Here is a 20,022-nt window from a genome sequence, read left to right on the forward strand (position 1 = left end):
GGGGGGGGGGGGGACGAAAGAGAAAAAAGAACACCTGTCGAGAAATTAACGTAGGTCTCACCTGACGTCACTGGTGACTGCTTGCTACGCAATACCGACGTGTGGGATTTAACGAAGTGCCTTCGTCGCGTTTGCCGTCATCGTTATCACTACCGTTGTTATCGGCGCGTCGCGTCGACGCTAGGCGCCGCCGATGCAACGGGATCGGGAATATCGGTGTAATAAGGTCGTGCTCGCGCTCCTTCACTCGCTCGCTCATACTGATGGCCCCCAAGCACTGAGCGATCGTGCATCATGCCCGCGGAGACGAGACCGAGCGCAGTTGCAAATAATTGCGAAGAGAGAGAGAGAGGAAAAATCGTGCCAATCGTGAAATTATACATGGACTTCATCGCCGTGGTAATGGCAAAATACGTTAATTAAATCAATTATGGCGAATAGGAAATGTATCGAGTAAAAAAGAATTTGGTTGGATTAACCAAACATCTGGTGAGGAATGAACGAACCAGAATTTCAGAGAAAGAAAACCAGAATTCAAATTACCAGAATTTTATTTTAACAAGATTCTGATTAGCCAAACAAGATTTCTGGTTAACCAGAACTTGCAAGTCTTCAACGTGAAGCAATGTTAACTAACCAGCAAGCTTGTTTGGTTAACCGGAATCTTGTTAACCTAAACACAGAATTATGGTAACCTTAGCCGGGATTCTGACTTGTTGACATTTCACCAGACATTTGGTTAATCCAATCGTACGTTTTCGTCCGCGTAGTCATCGAACACGCGAAATTAATCGAGAAAGAGCGCCCCGTTCGCACGCTCTCTGCTCACACTCTTGAATTTTTTCGATTCTTCGTTATCGCGCGTTGAAATCACCATTCCGCGCGCGTCTCAGTTCTTTTCTTGACAATCCCGTTCACGAGGAGCGATTCTCGGACACCCAGTATAAATTCTCTCTCTCTCCTCCGACACTATGTAACTATTCTGTCGCGTCGCTTAACACGCCGTTGGCTTGAGCCCTTCGTTTTAATGAGCTGTTTTTCCCTGAAATTACGAGTGTCACGCGACGCCTCTAATCTCTCTCCGTCGGCGGAATCAGCCGATCGAATCGCCTATTAGCGCGCCAGAAGAACTGTGCTTTATGAGTGATATTTTTTATGCTCGTCCTTGATAAGATTATTACCCGTTGGCTTGTTGTTATACATTTCTCAATGTCGAATGGACGGCTGAGAGGCAGAGGAAGACAGAAACTAAAATAGGAAGGGATCTCCGCGCGCGTGACGATTGTGCGTTCTTTTTGCTCCGATTTTCGCCGGGGATAACGGTACGAATTCGCGAATGACAGCTCTCGGAAGGTTATCTCAGGTCATCCTGTACGTACATATACCGTCGACACACGCGCGATTTCACAAAGCAAAGCTGTCTCCGTTTGTTTCGAGCACGCTATCGCTATTCGGCGCTCGCTCTTTTATTTGCGTATCATCAGCGAGAATCCCAGGCAGGAATCGCGATCATTGTTAACGTTCTTGAAGCCGGAGAGATACTCCAAGTATTGTTGACATCGTCGGAGTCGTTGGAATGTCAACAGTTGTTAGCTCTTTGTCGTAGTATGTAACAAGAAATTCTGGTATGATTCGACTATACATTAACGACATATTTTCAGTTTGACGTTATTTAAGACCCGGATGTGTCAAGATATAAGTTCTTATTTTCTCCCTACTCTTTCTTTCCTACACTCCACTCCGCTCTCATAATCGCTTCATTCGTACGTACAAAATTGCAGGTAACTTCATTGTTTGTGCTTGACAGTTTGATATTTATAGCCGAAAGGCTATTTGTCACGAAGGAGAATTCGTTTCGTAATCACGAAGTCGAAGAGGAGAGAAACACAGACGCAGCTCCACGAAGACGATATTAATCGTGCAGCAATTTGACGCAAATGAGTTTTTTTCCTTTTCATCGCGTTTAGCGACCTTCGAATTCTCAGAGGAGACTTTCTTCGCGCATTTTCGTCTCGTGAGTCTTCTTAAAAGAAAAAAAGGAGAGAAAAAGAAATACAAGACACAGAAGCCACGTTATTATTGCCAGTTCCGGGAGGCAAAGCTTATAGTTAAGCGAGCAAATAACAGGGAGAATATTTCATACATCGCAAATACGTATCATTGCGCGGTGCAACAAGCTACTGCATCCATAATACATACGCCGGCGGTGTTTTGCGAAAATCGATGAATTAGCCAGGAACTTGACACGGTACGTCGCGTATTCCTTGATACGTGTCGCACTATTGCGTGGAGTGAAGTTACACTACCGCGATCGGAATTGTACTGACCCCTTTTCCCACATATTTGCTTTCCACTTGTAAAACGTCGCCGTGATATATTGATATTCGATTGCTCTCGCTCGCTTATCGCCAACATTCGAAATGGACATATCTATCCATTTAACAGACATGTCACAGGCAACGGAAGTAATAGATCTAAATTAATTAAACATCGATGACCTCTGAATACCAATAAATTTTTACAATCTGGGGCGATACGCTCAACATATCCCAGTGTCTTGCCCGCAAGATAACGCAGAAATGGAGAAAAGATTAATCGAATTAACGTAACAATGACACATCTGATACGCATCTTGATTGAAGGGCGCATTTTTCCAGAATTTCTGATTCCTTTGAATCAATCTCGGTTCTCAATTTTCCGAATAACAACTAAGAGTCATCTGGGTCAGTTTTTTGTGGGTAACTTTATGGGGAGACCAGTCGAAACATTCGCTGACGCGAAGTAATATCTCTGATGTACCAAAAACGTTCACCTGAACATTCAGTTGTATTAAAAATTTGGTTGAGATAACTGAGAATAATTGGTTGAGTAGGAACCTCCCACGAGAATCTTTTTGTTCTCGAGTTTTCGTCTGGTTCCTGGATAATAGAAAATTCAGCTACACTAATGGAATCGTTAGCAAGGTAGCGAAAATACATTGTCATTCGGAGAGAATCAGAAATTCTGTTTGCCTCAATTAGGAGTCTTTAGCCGTATCAACTTTCGACTAATCTTTCTTTTCCGTGCGCTAATAACACAATCGTACTTTTAACTTCGGCCCAACCGGTTCTTCAGAGCCACTTCTTCGTCGGCACGTTCGGGACACCCTATATAGCGTGTCGGAACCTCAGAGAACCTCAGAGTTTCAATTTGCGCCGGCGACTTGACTCATGCGAGGCTGTTTTAATCCGCGATATTAATTCTCTAACTGGCGCGACGTTTACAACCTTATCGAATAGAGCCGCGGAATCCAAGCGGTTTACAGCGCGAAGGTGAATGACGACGCGCCCGGGAGATACGGGGAAATTCCAATTTAACGCTCGCACAAAAGTGCGCGCATGTGGCGGGACTTCGCTTGTAACGTCCGCCTCGTAACACTTAACTCGTTTACAAGCGCGAGACGCCTCGTCCAGCTGAGCGCGTAATTAGATTTCGCGTAATTCCACGGCGAGCGCATTTTAATGCACCGTGGCGGTTTAATCTCAATCGATGAAAACGTGCGAGAGGAACAGAGCGACGAACAGGAGTACACACTTCCGGCCCGACACAAATTACTCACAAATCAATTAATCCTCACAAACAGGTGATCTTCCCTCTTAATTCCCTCTTAATTAAAGCGATATGTCTCTCGCTTGCTTCTCTGCGTGCTGCAAGTTTTCTCACCCTCCTAGTGATAAATACGCTATTGCTGTTTTCGCAACGAGCAGCGATTAGTCGAAAGTAAGGGCCGTTCTCGCTTTCTGAAAAGGAGTTCTCGGCCATAGTAAATGGTTCCCGCGCAAAAACAAAGCTATGGATCGCGTTGAGCGCTCATATGGAAAAAAAGATAATTTCAATTCGCGTAAAAGAAAAAATACCTGAATAATCCGAAGAATTTTAATCTGAAGAATAAAAAATATTTATTCGGTGAGCACTATAATATTTACTTAAATCTAAATTATTTTGTTTAAATAAAACAAACAATTGTTTTTGTGAAAAAAAACTAAAATTTTTCAAGAAAATATATATTTTTTTATAATATATCTTTAAAATATATTTTATATTAATGTAATTGAATGTGCTATTACAACTACCTGTTGAATAAGTATTTTTTATTTCTTAGATATTTTTTCTCTGAAAGTGAGGAAGAGGTAGAGGTAAGCTCGCTGACGAGAAATATCTCTGTATCGTAACATTAATCTGAACATTTAAGCGTTAAAAGGTATTCTGATCTGAAAAGTTGAAAAAAATTTATTTTTCCGGAATTTTTATAGGGAACGAGAAAACTTAATAATATCAAACTTTACATATTCTTTCAATCTTATTTTAAGAATATACTTTTAATATCTAAATGAAAAAAAACGCTCTTCTTTTATATTATATATTCTGATTACTAGAAGCTCACAAGAAAGAAACGTATTTTTGTCATTTAGACAATAAAAATATATTCTTAAAGTAAAGTTTAAAGAACACGCAAAGTTTTACGTTTCCTGTATTTTTTATTTCCCTGGAAAAAATTACGGGAAAGAATCTTTTTCTGCGACCTTTCAAACCAGAAAGCTCCCTTAAAGCTCTGTTGAAGCAACTGAGAGCAATAGATTGAACAAAACCCTCCTACATGAATCTTTCTGTTCCTGCAATTGAGTTTTTCGCCTAGTCCCCAGGACTAGATGAAAGAAAATTCAGCTACACTAACGGAATCGCCTTTTTCCATACAGGAATGTGAAATTTCGCTTGCGAACTATCACGCCCGCCGATAACAGTGGGCTTCACACGGGCGCGGAAACGCTCTCTGAAGTGTAGAAATTTGTCCTCGTAACACTTTAACCTGTTCGCACGCATAATGGCTTCTGCCGCGCGTCTATGCGATTAAATTCGACGTAATGACATGTTCGAGACATGTCTCGACCCTCGAGGAGGGCGAGGCGTACGAACACGAATATGAAAGCTCGGCTAGACAATTATTTCGTTTTTCAGCGACATTTCTGGTTTCTGTCTGCTTTTTATTTACATTAATCCCTGCTTCCCTAACGACTACGCGTCGCAATCGCAACGCGCCTCGCCGAGTTCCTCCAGGTTCCCCTCGATCGCGTAGTCGCCAGTCATGGCGTTTCTCTCGTTATGTGCATAAATTATCATCGCGCTCATGTCATGCGTCGCGTACACGCACTACGCACCGGCGATTAAAACGTAAGTGTCCGGACTGTTTGAGAAGTCGGGTACACCTGGGATGTGACGTAAATCGCCGGGAGGGGAATTCGCGACGTCGAGACGGAAATCTGTTTACTGTTACGCGGAGCGTTTACTGTCGTCGCGCTTTCGCCGTCGCGGACACGAGAACAGTCCTTATCATCCCTCTCTCATCGATGTGCTTCCTTTCGGCACGCATTTCCCAACGGTATGGGGAGACAGTCGCGGGACAGAGTGGGAAATCCGTAGTAGAATGTAGCGCGAGTAGTTGCCATCCACGTCACCGGTGACTTGTGGCATATACGAGTACGTGAATGCATACGTACGCTGGTACGTACGGCTCATCCATGAGTCACGGCTTTTGTCATATTTCCATCGACGTAGAAAGTTCAACGCACTCTCGACTCGCCATTCGCCACTCGCTACACCTTTCGCGGCAGCAACTTCGGATCGCTCTATTTTCGCTGACGCGGCGCGTTCCGCGGACTTACACTCGGACTGACCTCGTTTGCACCGCGAGGAAACCAACGTGAACTCACGAAGTCACTGGCCGTATCGATGGGATCGATACGGTGGTCGGTGGCGGGCCCACTGTGGGAAAGAAAGAGTTAATTGGAGGGAAATGTGCACTTTCGAGCAACCTGCTCGCGAAGAACGCAATAGCAGTAGCGGTTTCCCGATCTGTTTCTACGACTTCACGTCGTAGTTTTAAGATTAAAAGAAAAATTAATTAAGATAGTTAATTTTTAATTAATTAATTTTTAATTAATTAATTTCTTCAGTTAAATTAAGAGAAATATTATTCTTAATTAAATTAAGGGAAATAAATGCTCTCTCTTTTTTCGAGAGAAGAGGATAACATCATAGAGAGAATAAAGTACGCAATTAAATGGTTGGGAATGGGATAACGGGATTAATTGATAATTATTTGGTATAAAGAGTCGGTCCGCCTGACATGGAAGGTTGATTCATCGCGCACGTTTCAAACTTGATCTACAATATGCTTTTTATCTTTTTCTTTATCTCTTTATTTCTAACTCAAAGCTTAAGTTTTCGCTCAAATGTATAATGTGGTTTTTGCTTCCTGTCTCTTTTTCTTTATCTCTTTTTAACTTAAAGTTTGAGCCTTGAGCCAGAAAACAAGAAATAAAAGGCAAAGAGCACATTGTAGACCAAGCTTAAAGGTCCGGAAAAACATTTGAGGCCTGCGTTGACACTATCAAACGTTATTATTCTTTCATTAATTAAAATTTAAATATTCGCACCGATAATAGCGACTGGCTCTCATTTGCCATCTCTCTCTTTCTCTCACTCGTTTTTAAGAGATCTATCCGAGGATTCTCTGATATTTCTCTCATTTCCCTTTAATGTTGTATTATATGATCCGCAAATTATTTTGCACGTGTGCGAAATTACTCGGATGGGTGGCCTCCGTTGAAGCAGCCCGTACATCGGCACGGGGAAGTTGCACGTCCGTAACATGACTATACGCGGGCGCTTCCACATGCCGGCTGTAACTCGAAACCGTAACACCTCTGTACCTTCGGTCTTATGCGATCAGTATGTGGTACACCGGTATATTTCCCCTTTGTCATGATACACAAACATACACGGAGGTATATTAGCACAATGTGATGTTCAGACGAGAACCTAAAGTCCTAAAGCCATTAGAAACGACACAATACAAAATACATGTACAAAGTAGAACGTCTGTCTGTCTGTTCTGCAGAAACCTGCGAAAAAAGAGACTACCACCAAGCCTGAACACCCCATCCCTCTCCCTCTGATTCCATTCCCTTGACACTTTGTGATCAGCTCAGATACCTAAATATAATAAGTCCGGGTGGCGTCGGATTAAGCTAAGTAATTAACATTCGAAACGCTCACGCGACCGTGACAACTGGCGGAGAGATCAGTCGATAATTAAAGATCATTGCGGAGTGCGAACTCGCTCGAGTTTCCGCGTGTCGTTGTCCCAGATACGCTGGAAAAGCATCCCGCTGAATTTACGAGCTCTCGGAAACGTCAGTAAACGTACGTGTTATAACCAGGGGTAACGTTCTTTACACCGAACTTCTGACGTGTGTTGATGGCGCGTTAACTCCCTTTATTACGCGAGTGCACGCTTATACGGCCGGCGCACCGTGTGTTCCACGCGTATTGTTCGCGCGCGAAGATGCGCACACGCGCCCGTACACATCCGGCTTCGATACCGTGTATTGTAGTCGCTCGATATGACCATAACGGCCACAGTGTGCGTGTATATCCGGTGTATGCGTACGTGTGTATGCAGCGCGCGCGCGCGCGCGCGTGCGTGTGGACTGATGGCGATCGTGCCTTGCCAAATCTCACGAACGTGTCGCGTTTCGTCGCAGTCGTCACGACCGGCCGTTTGTAAAATTAGTGTATTGCACGAGCAGCGCGGAAGTCCACGCAGAAGAGTATCATTCTACCGCTAAGCAAAGTGATTACTCAATTGCCGTCTTTTAAGTGTGACGGTTATCTGCAACAAAGAATATCTTTCTTATAACATTCTTAAAACTCACATTAAAATACACACAAGTTTCAAGAATGCTCATCGTCGTATACTCGAAAGAAGAATTTATTCTCTTTACAAGAATATAATGAAACTTGATCGAGGAAAAGTTGGTTCGACTCTATGTAGCGATCAAATCGAATTTGTTTGTCTTAATTTAATATTTTTGATTGAAATGCTAATTTCAGTCTAACAAGTTTATTAGCACTTCAAATGTATTTTTAGTAAATTTCACGCTTATGATGAACTTATGATAAATTTGCGGTTGCATAATCTTGTGAAATACTTGAAACAAATGATATTTACTTAAATGCAGTGGGTATTTTTCTGTGTGCACGTATCGTTGTGGCTATGGTCGCGGCTGGAGTCGATACAACACCCGGTGGATCCGGACTGTGAATATCCGCGACGGATAGACGGCGTGTCTTAAGCCGCTTCCCTAAGTAAGCTTATACTCCACTCGCGTATCCTAATGAGCGTACATATTACATGTCTAGATTAAAACCGGCGCCAAGTATCAGTCTTATCGTTCGAGTCACTCCGTTTATATATAGGAAGATATTTTTAATGTCCGTCGGACGGGTTCTTATCTATGACGAAGTACGCACTCTTGCATTCATGAAACGATTTTATGCGTCCGATTATCTTCTCTGCAAAAATATTTAGCTCGCTTTTTTATATGTTACTAAGTGTCACACGTACGCAGGCCGGCAAAACAGCCTTCACATCTCCTGCAATTGAGTTATTAAGATTTTTAAATTAAATGTTGATTTTTTTTTAAATGTGCGCAATATTGATCATTTATTGATTATTTGTATATGGTTGGAAAATATCAGTAACCTGATTGTACACGGAGAAAATATTGTAGCGAAAATTACGTCAAAATCATATTTCCTCTTACAAAGTTTTTTGTGAAGCTCTGGATTGTATTGAAATTAAAAATAAAAATTGCTATATACTATAAAAATGAAATTAAAAGTAAAAATTACTACTATAAAAATAGCAAATTTGATGATCTATCTAATATTTATGTTGAAGATATAAAGAAACATTCAAATAATTATAATATTTATATATAATAATTTATATATAATATTATATATTATAATTTTTGTTTATAATGATTTTAATCTATGTTCGTCTGGCTGTTTCTCTCTGTTTCCATATAGAATTAAAACTAAGATAAAAAGAAAAGCGAGCTATTGAATAATTTATATGCAACCAAACCCACCAAGTTACGAAGGATTATGTAAGCGCGCGCGATAATTCGTTTCTAAAATTAACGAGCGCAATGAAACGCGTCTGGGAGGATGTGTGTCGGAGAAATTTCGTCGAGAGGAAAGGGTGCAGCAGCAGCAGCAGCCACAGCCGCAGTCGCGGTCGCGACCCAACACGAGCAAACACCCACGTGGCCTATTTTATACGGTCATTAAGTTGTCCGCCTTGTACGAACGGCCCTACTGATTACGCTTGATTGGTCCGTGCCTCGCGTATTTGAGATGTCTCATAGATATAAATACAAATGCAACAATTCTCGCATCGAGCCATCTGACAAGTAATTGTTGGATAAACATATCGGATCAGCCCGAAAGTTCGATTTGACTTTTCAGGCGATTTTTACCTCATTACATTTAATGGAGACAAATTATTCATTAGGCCAAGCAATCGTCGTCGCTGTTTACGCTCCGTCCATCATCAAAGGTAATTGCTCGTTTGATGAATAATTTATTGAATATATTTCTATTGAATGTGCGATACGAAAGTTAATGCGATTCAAAAATCGCGAAGTGAACTTCTTAAACGACACGATACGTAAATCTATTTCGCATATATAATTTTTGTATGTACTGTGGATAAAGCAAAACGGTTTAGACATGATCAAGTTTTGAGCTCAATGAACTGTCAAAATCGAGAGTCATTACCGACGGTCTTACGCTATAATAGTAATAATAATGATATAATTAAGAACAGTAAATAATATCAATACTAATAATAATTAGTAATAATTAATAATGTAATTACTGGAAAAGTTCATCAACACACACATACAGTAAGGATTCTCAATGTTGACAGTTTGGTGAAAGTTTATTGTGTTTAAACCGTTTTACAACTCACTGTACTTTTGCCACTGCGGTATATTTTAAGATAAACAATAAAACAATAAAACTGTCCCTTGATTTATTTGTTAAGATATGCGAGTCTCTCTTCAATTCGCTAAGATAAATCCTCTGATAAACTGATGTAGTTAAACTTTAAATATATCAAATCACAAAACTCAACAACATTTAGTCCTTTACGACTGATCAGATTTCTCTCGTATTTATCACACAGAACGACGAAAGAAATACGAAAAGAAGGATCAAAATTTGCCCCAAACAATATATTATAAAAAATATAATTTAAAAGCTAAGTGTAACTTTGAGTAAATTCATTGTTATGCATCGATACAACAAAAAATTGATATCACTATATGATGTGAATTTAATAATTAATTCGATACAGTATATTTATACCTCATAAATAACTAAAAGAATTGTAAAGTTCCCATTATCGATTGTCTCACGTCGTGATGATCATGAAAGTCTATCTGGGTCGACCCGACGGTGAATCGCGATTCCCTTCTCTCAAAAGCAGGCTGACTGGTACGGATAAGGGTTAAGGACGCGGCGGTGCCGGACAGCAATTCGCGCGCGCGAAGAATGCAGCCGCGGGGCGCGAAATCGCGAGTTCGTTGCACCCGCGACAGTTGGCGGAGCGCGAGCGCGTAAGATCGTCGTCTTTACGAGCGCGGCCTCCTCGCGTGCGTATGCACGCGTGTCTGGTCACGCGTAGGTGGCCATCGCGTGCGTCGTTTTACGCCGGAAGCCCGCCCCTGTTGCATGTAATATCCCAGGCCCTTCCATCCCTTCGCGCGCGTACGCTGTTTGCATGCAACATCTCGGGGGGCTCCATCCGTTCTCGCGGGCGATTTATCGGCCGCTGCGTTTTCGCCGGGCTGCCGCGCTCACAATTCTGCAAGGAGGCACTCGGCCGCATTCGCAATATTTTAGCGCGTCGCCGCCGCACCCTCCCTCTTACTGCATATTTACGGTAAAAAATATTTCGCCGATGCGTTGTACTGCTTGCATTATTGTGATAATTACATCATGCATACGTGTTTAGCAAAATAGTTGCAATTGAAACGTGTCTCACTGCGAGATACTCAGATTTGAATTCAAAGTTAGATCTGGAGTTTTTGGTTAAATCATGTACGTGTGACATTATATTATAGTCGCAAATCAACTGAAAAGAGCTCCAAGACCCGTACTAATAGTTATTACCTGAAGCTCGTCTTTCAAGTGAGATAGATTTGCGTTCAGAGTCAGGAGTTTCTCAGTTGAGTCGTGATTGCAGATGTAAGTGTCACATATGTTATTCACTTGAGAAACTTGGATCTGACTCTAAATAAAAATCTGAATGTTTTATACGACAGACAAGTTTTAAGTGACAACTGTTATTATAGGTTTAAATTAAAATTCAAATGTCTCACTTGAAACATGTTTCAAGTAACAACCGATATTAATACGAGCCTATACGACATGCGGTTAAACGATACGGCGAGTTACGCCAGTGCCACGACAAATAATCCGACAGCTTCCTCGTTAATTATCACATCGGCATCCTTTTGACGTCTGCAGCGAGTCCGATAAGTGGTTCTGGCGCCGCGCCGCGCGACTCACGAACTGCATCTTCGTCTCGTGCGCGCGATGCACTGCGATGCGGTTCTTGTAGGGCTCCGATATGGATTATTGGCTCAATTCATTCTGGACGTTACTAAATGCACCGCTGCGAGACCGCGCCGGGAATAGATCGCGGGAATACCGCGGAATCCTCTTAAAATAAAATATATGTGTGTGTATGCGCGCGTGCACGCATATTTTGTCTCTGAGAGCGTTTAATTACCGTCCTGTGCGAGCGCGCATCAATTATGCACATTAAATTATCGAACTGGCTATTAATATAATATATCATTACGTTCTTGCTGTACGTTATGCATGTACAAAATATTTATGTGCGTTATTAATATATTGTTAATATGTTATCAAATATATTTTATTTTATGTATATAATATATATAAAAAAAATATATATATATATAATATATATATATATATATATATTTTTTTTATATATAATATTATTAAATATATTTTTTATTAATATATGTTATATCAATATATACTCGCGGTACCATGTGTGTTTCTGGGCCGCTGGAGATAATTCCATCACGCGAAAATAATACGCGGCAATTCCGCGGGCAGCTGTGCAACCGATGAGAATCAGAATCGATAACGCGCGATCGAATCGCACGGGATCATGCTCGCGAGCGGGTCAATTCAGGCGTCGAAGAACGTCAGCGGGATATCACCCCAACGACCTCGTTAATGGCAGAAGGCCTTTCAGCGATTGACCGAATGGAATTACATACCTTGCGATACGCTGCTCGCTTCAATAGAACGGACCATCCGCGGCCATTACAAATGAAGAGGTCTTGGCATCGTGAATGCGCGACGGAAAGTTTGACTTGTTAATCGTTTCGTCTTGGGGAACGAGTGAAATTTCATCATCTCATCCTTCGAGGTTGTAAAATAATCTTCAATCTCGTGCCGAAGACGCGAACGAGTGTAGAATGTGGTGGCGGCAGCCACGTGGAGAGGCGTGGCGGCGCGTTCAGAGAACACAATTCGCCGAGATGATTTATTTAAATAAGGTTGTTTTGCCGGCAAAGGAACGTTTTGCGGTCCATTCCTCAGCTTTCACTTCGCTCTCGCCGAGAAGAAAAGTCCGCCGCTTGACTTATCATTCTTACTGGGAAGTCGCGAGTCTACGGCTTCCATCCGCGTTTGGCGTCTCGGAATTTCGAGAAGTCTTACGTATATATGTGTATGTGTGTGTACCTGTTCCGAATACATCCGGACACTTTCGGTACAATATCCGAATACTTCCGGGACAACATCCAAATACATCCGGAACAACATCCGGACATTTCCGGAACAATATCCGGATACATCCGGAATAACATCCGAATACATTTAGACACATCCGGGCACAAATATGCGCACACACACACACACACGCACAACTCATACGTATAGAGAGAGAGAGAGAGGGGGAGAGAGAGAGAGAGAGAGAGAGAGAGAGAGAGAGAGAGAAAAAAAGGAACTGTAAATACGTTGCTGCATGTTCAAAGAACGTGCAAATATTTGCCCATTCGGTATATATACTCACACAACATACACACATGCACACAGCAACGTCCTTATGGCTCGTTGCTGCAACAAATATGCAAATGCGGTTTACATCCAAGACATAATCAATTTCAAGCCGAAGGACTGAAAGTGACTAACGGGACGCAATTGCAATAGTGGTGAAGAGAGAAAAAAGAAGTAGAGCTATCCGGCACGCCGCCTAGGAATTTGCATAGGAATTTTTCAATCTGCGTTACGAAAAAAAGATGCGGCCGTGATTAATAATTGATATTTTTCACCGAGTGAGAGGACGATGGCAAATGAGAACAGTCGCGATTGTTGGTACAAATATTTGAACTGTAGGAAGATAAGAAGGTCTGACGGCGTCAACGTACGCGCTGAATATTTTTCCGGACTTTTGAGTCTGATCTACAGTATGTTTTTGTTTCTTGTTTTTTAATCTCTGTCCTTTTCTGACGTAAAGTCTGATCCACAATGTGTCCTTTGCTTCTTGTTTCTTGTCTTCTTCCTTTTCCTGACCCAACGTTTAAGCTTTAAGTTAGGAAGAGATAAAAAGAAAGAAGTAGGAAGCAAAAAGTACATTATAGATTTGAGCTATGGCTTAAATTTTAAGTTATTATAGGATAAAGAGAAGGAAACAAGAAACAAAGAGCACATTGTAGATAAACCTTGAAATGTACGTGGTGAATCAACCTTCCACGACTCAGACCGATTTTTTATTCCGAATAATTATTTTTAGTCTCGTTATCTTATTCAACTACTTAATTATACGCTTTATTCTTAATTTATTCTTTTTTAATTTATTCTTAATTGATACTATTAATTTTAAATTTTAAATTTTCTACTCGAGCCCTCGTCAGGAAAAATATTTCACTTTTGATTCCTATAATCAAAAGCGGCTTCGTGATTCCTATAATCGCTATGATAGATGGATCATTGAGGAAAAAAACAGGAAGAAAAAATCTTATTATAATTATATAATTTTGTATAATTGCAATCGGACGCGTACCGCCAATTATTTCGGTAAGCACGATTTTGCCGTAATTCGCCTCGACCGCGTCTTGGGCACGAGAGCGTCATTTGCATTTTTCGCATAATTCCGTTGTTGGATTAATTGGGCCAAATGTACCGTTTGTCGGCTCGCGATGAAGAAACGAGCCTCGCGACGCGTATCGCGGAGAATTGTGAGAAATTCAATCCGCTGTTTCAGACGCGCGTTCATTAACGTATTCGCGAGCGTACCGATAAATAGAAAGCTAATTACCGTCGGTGCTGCCGTTGCTCCATAGATTTCGAAAGTGTCTATTAAATATGGAGCTAATTGCTCCCGTTGGAGAGGATCGCGTTATCGTGAATTCCGCGTTATCGTTATTTCATTATCCACTCGCAACGTTGGAAGCGAGCGTTTTAGTGTACTTCTTGTGTCAAATGTAAATAAAAAACTTCATTCACGTTATCGTTTATTTCTTCTGTCTCTAGTAGTACTGGTAATTACTTCCACAGGGTGTCTTATGCAAAGTATCCCATACCTCGCGTACATGTATATAGATTAAGTCTAACTGCACACAAAATTGCTTTACCTACTCTACTTTTGCAAACCACATGAAATTTTGAGTTATCAATCAAAGAAGATTGATACATAATCATGCGTACCGTCGTGTGCTGGTTGATTAAATCAAATCGAACAGAAAAGCTCTCTACCATTTTGTAAATGGCCATGTAGGCCTATTAATTTAAAGAACATTAATATATTGTTGCACGCGATCATCCATGAATAGTAATTAAAAGTAATAATTCTGTAAATAGTAATTAAAAATCTACGTAATTATTTGTCAAATGATAGAGAACTCTCTGGTTCAGTTTGACCTAATCTACACGGAAAAGAAAGTTTTAGTATAATTGAATGGGAATCAAACGGGAAATAATGTCTCTGTGATGTCGTTGTGATTGAAAACACATTCGCCTAGACGTTTAACTCTCGAATCTCTAAACACGGGTAAAATTCACTTAAACCAACATTTCAAACGTTAACGTTTCGAAAAGCATTTGTTTCGTTTTTTTATTATAACTTTTTTCAACTTTATTCGCAGAAACATCGATGGATTCATATTCCTTGATGCTTTCTACATCGATTAGGAGGAAAAAAGAAAAGAATTGAATTGTGGTAATTTTTCCGGAAGTTCTAAACAAACGAAAATACACTCTGAGTGAAATTTACTCACGTTTAAGATTTACGTAACTTTTTAAGGGTTAAAACTCAGTTGAAGTAACTGACAGCAATTGGCTAAGTGAAAACTTCTCCCACACGAATCTTTCTGTTCCCACAACCGAGTTTTTCATCTGATCTCCAGGAAAATTCGGTAACAGATCTTTCCTTTTCTGGTACAAATAGAGTGTTAGATGTTCTGTACATTACTACTGTTGCTAATTATTTCGTACATTAATATAATTTAGTCCACGGAACTCGCGAAGAGCTGAACAAGTCGAAGCGACTCTTGTGATCGTCGTTGCAAATTGCGGTGTAATGTCGTGTTTACGAGCGGAACATCCGTGCGTTATCTACACCATTCCGCTGCCACGTAATCATAGACGGCACATCATTAATTACAAGACAATTAGCACTATAATAAGCCGCGGTATTATTTTATGCAATAATAGTAACATCTGTTGTCTTTCAATCAGTCCGACACGTGAGGATGTTCTCAGTATGCGGGATTATGTCACCCCAGGCTAATTCTACGATAGATTGGCGATTAATTTCAATCTATTGCTTTAATGACGATAATAAGACGATGGAATCTTTTTGCTATTTATCGCGACGTATTAGCCGGCTAGAAAATGATCACGTCAAATATTCGTACGACAACACTTTCTGTTTGTGTTTGTCTAATTTGTCGACGATTTTAAAGTTTGCCAAGAAGGTGCTCCCACGCCGTCTCGCGATCCCTGGTTATCTGTTAGCATTATCTGTAGTTGGTACCAGGTCGATAACAATTTTCGAACGTGCTAACAAGCGCGATTGCGCGCCGGGAAAGCCAGTGGAGCGTGTCGCAGTGCTGGTGACGTATCCCGCGGATATTTCCTCGGCGAAGGCGAAGGAGACCACCGGCGACAGGTGTACCAGGCAAAGTTGCCGTTTCTTTCGCGGCCGAGCACGTCCTTGCGTTTACGTAAGCGGCGCGAGTGACGCAAAACTGTCAACCTGTCGTTGGTCACGAGTTATCTTCTCTTCAAAGAACGATACATTTCCTCCTCCTTCTCCTCGTCGTCTCTTCTTCGCGACCGATTTTTAATCTCCGCAAAGCTAAGCCCACAGACATACTCTCTATCGAATAGAGCGATATAGCGCGCGGCGTTCTAAATTATCGCTAATCGAAGTCGACGTTTCCAAGATGGGAGCATGTTAGATTGCTCAAATTTTGTTGCATATTATATTGCAACAAAATTTCTACGTCTTTTCTCTTTACAAGGACAGACTGGTTTGAATTGTAAACGTGGCTTGTTACACGGAGAAAATTTTATGGTAAAATTACTATAGATATTTGTAGGAGTAAATAGAGTAATATTTTACAGTAATTGTCTGCCTTTTTATTTTATGTGTATTATTTGTATCGTTATATTTACATTTTAGGAATTAAGAAAAACGTATTAATTAATGCGAAATTAATTAATTACGAAAAATTAATTCTATAAATCAATTTATGAAATATTTATATTTATTATTTATATTTTAGAAATTGTGTGAAATGTTAGGGAAATTGATATTTTAGGAATTGAAATGTGTTAAAAATTTACTTTGCTTTTGACGAAATTTACTATGTTCCTCAGCAAAATAGATTTCACTGATAGTCTATTTCTGCATTATTACACGAAGAGAATATTGTAGTTTCTTTTCATATAAATCTTTTTCAAGTTTACTATGTTTTTAGTAGTCCAGGAATAGACTGCCAGTAGTATCCAACAGCTGAGGAACATAGTAAATTTTGCTAAAAATATAGCAATTTTTTTAATAACACATTTCAATTCTTAAAATATTCGTGTAAAGGAAGCTCTACATTTCTAGTCTAAATTATACGCGACGCCATCAATCTGTCTTCAATACACTATCGGCCATAATCGACCAAGGTCTGTGTCTCGTACTCTGGTACAAGGCCAGGAACGCGTATTCCTCTCAATCTTCCTTTTTCCGTGCCAGAAAGAAGATGCATGAGCGAACAATGCTCGCTTTCACCGAAAACCGCGACACTCGCTCGCTCGCAAGCTTGAAGCGGACGAGAGGTCTTTGGCCCTCGAGCGCTGCTGCCGTCGTTACTGCAGCTTCTTCTTCTTCTTCCCCATACAGTTTGTTCTGCGTCTCTTCTGGTCTTTCGTTCTTTTTTCGTTCTCGCCCTCGGATATCGCCGAGGGGACCGATTTTACGACTGTAAAGTGGCTAGTAGCAAGCACGAGAACGCTGATGACGATGACGACGATGACGACGACGGCGACGGCGACGGCGACGCCTGCGTCTGTCGTGTCATTATGCCGTTCGCTGGCCTGAAAATCCCTCTGGCGTGTCCGCGTGCTCACACCGGAAAACTTACGAAGCCGAAGCCGAAGCCATACATCACGTCTCGCTAAAAGGTGTCTTATAACCAAAAAGTAAAAGGAGAACACTCGATTTTCGAGGTTTCACGCGGACAAAATCTGCGTCGTTCCTCGAGGTCGACTCTTTGTTGCTTGAGCAATACGTACGGTTACACTGAAATACGCGGAATAAAACGCAATCCAGCCTGGTCAGCCGATTCACTGGTATTGTCTGTGTGAGGAACTCGTCTCCTCATGCGATCGTGTCTGTCATAATAGTCTGACGGTATTGTAAATTACGACACGTTCGTTATTGCGTCCGAGCCGAAACGCGGGGCAATTGGTCGATTCATTGGCCGTGTCGAGTTTTGATGCTTCGTAATGACTCCTCAATTACGCGTCACCGTCTCAGATGCGTTTAGCGTAATTCGTGATGCGATCGAGCGTGTCAAAGAATCGTCGCGTTTCAATTGTGACCAGACGAAACCCACTTCCCTGCCAATTTCTCAAGTACAAGGCGAGGCGCGACGATGGCGCAAGCAACGCAGAGTAGAGAAAATAACACGTTGCGGAGCATCCGACAGCGATTCGTAAAGCATCTGAGGTCGCGAAGTGTACTTTTGCAGAGAACGCGCGAAAGAGCTATAGTCGGTCCGAGTCGAAACTTCAGATCTACTTTCCACCTCTTAACATCTATATACTCTCAAGGATCGGTGTGCGTTTAATATATATGGAAGAAATAACGGGAAACACCTGATTTTGAGATTTCGCGCGACGAAATCTGCGTTGCCCTCTGTTGTTCCTACTTAGTTCCCTTAAATAGCGAAAGAATGTACGAAATGCCATTTGTAGATTTTAAAGGGAACTTCCCGGCTAAGTTAAAGGATTAAATAGAATTAAAGGAGACTCATATGGGTTTCGGAGTATTAAAGTAGACGTTAAATTGGACATTGGGATCGAAAACACTCGTAGAAAAATATATGCTGCACTCACGTAAATGTTGTTCCTTTCGTGTTCCTTTACATAGATTTATATATAGTATCAGATTTATTTGAAATACATTTTCTGAATGCCAGAAAGTTGTTGCATTAGCATTTTAACCAAGAATATTAAATTAGAACAAAAATTTGGTTTGCTCACTATATAGAGTTGAACTATACTGAATTTTATCTCGTATAGAATTTTATGATATTCTTGTAAAAAGAATAAATTCTTCTCTTGAGTATATGATAATATGAACTTTTCTCCAATTTGTGATGAGTATATTTGAGGACTATCATTGAGGACTTATCAAAAAAAGATTCTTTGTTGAAAATACTTATTCTTATTTAAAAAACAAGTGTAAACTGAGTAAACGCTTTTCTTAGCAGAGTAAAGTGATATTTTTCTATGTATAATAATAAGAATTTTCTGCGTTGATAATAATAGAATTAATAATAATAGAATATTACTAATAATAATAGAATAATAGAGTTAATTGGTTCCCAATTAATAATAACGAGATAAAGATCGATCAGGAGCAAAAAGATGATCTCTCTCTCTCACATTTGCAATAAAGGTAGCAATAGAGAATTATTTGTGCACAACTGATGATTAACACTTAATTTCAAGCACGCTCCGCGAGGAAGTGGTCGATTCGATTCGCCGTTGGTTGCAAGATTACCGGTCTGCGTGGTCATCGATGGATGGCAAGACATCACGCAAGACAGGAAGAAAAATCCCCCGTGCGTCGCGTTTATGTATGCAGTGAAGCGTGGTCGGGCGATTGTGAGAATTTCCCATGTGTCATTGAACCGCCATACTTCCGATGACCGACTGTAATTGTAAACCTTCGCGTCCGGCGCTCTGTACGCCACGTAACTTTGTAAATAAGAGAATCCGCGCGACGTCTCGCGCTCGTCAAATCAAGAACTCGACGAGAGTTCGAAAAGTTTACGTCAGAGAACCGGCTCCTCTCTGCTATCAGAATCAAAATGAGCTTCGATCGGGTGAAATTGTAATTTCAACCGGATATCATCGCCTATCCAGTTTGGCGACCCACGCGACATTACGTCGGCTATTTTCGGATCGCTCGAGTGATTATTCTGCAACGCCTTCTCGCCTCAACGATATTAACGATTCTCGGGATCGAGATGCGCTCTTTCCTCGATCGTCTTTAAGCGAGACGCTTAAATCGCGCGGGACTTTCTCGGAACTGCGCGAGAGAAGACGGGAAAAAGAAGGGAAAAAGAGGGAGTGTCTCATGATGCGATACTGTTATATGTTGCGCATAGATTTGCGATTCTTACGTTGATACTGGTCCGCGAGACAAACGAATGCGATAATTTAATTACAGCGCTCGCGCCAGAAGCGAGACATCGCGAGAGAAAAACGGCGAAGACTGAAAAAACTCACATGATAAAATTCATGCGTTACTGCTAATGACTAGTGTCTGTATCCTGACATATATAAAATCGCACGTGT

The 20,022-nt window shown here is 41.0% G+C and overlaps 1 protein-coding gene across 1 annotated transcript in view; it reads left to right on the top strand.

The window, feature by feature from the left end:
• The window catches only part of LOC116842349 (plexin domain-containing protein 2), a 41,504-nt gene that overhangs the window by 1,313 nt on the left and 20,169 nt on the right, over positions 1-20,022 (top strand). The gene's annotated exons all lie outside the window — the stretch shown is intronic.

Source organism: Odontomachus brunneus, unplaced genomic scaffold (assembly GCF_010583005.1).
Source record: "Odontomachus brunneus isolate Ranch 3 - 2012 unplaced genomic scaffold, Obru_v1 Obru_scaffold_024, whole genome shotgun sequence".
Lineage (NCBI taxonomy): Eukaryota > Metazoa > Arthropoda > Insecta > Hymenoptera > Formicidae > Odontomachus > Odontomachus brunneus.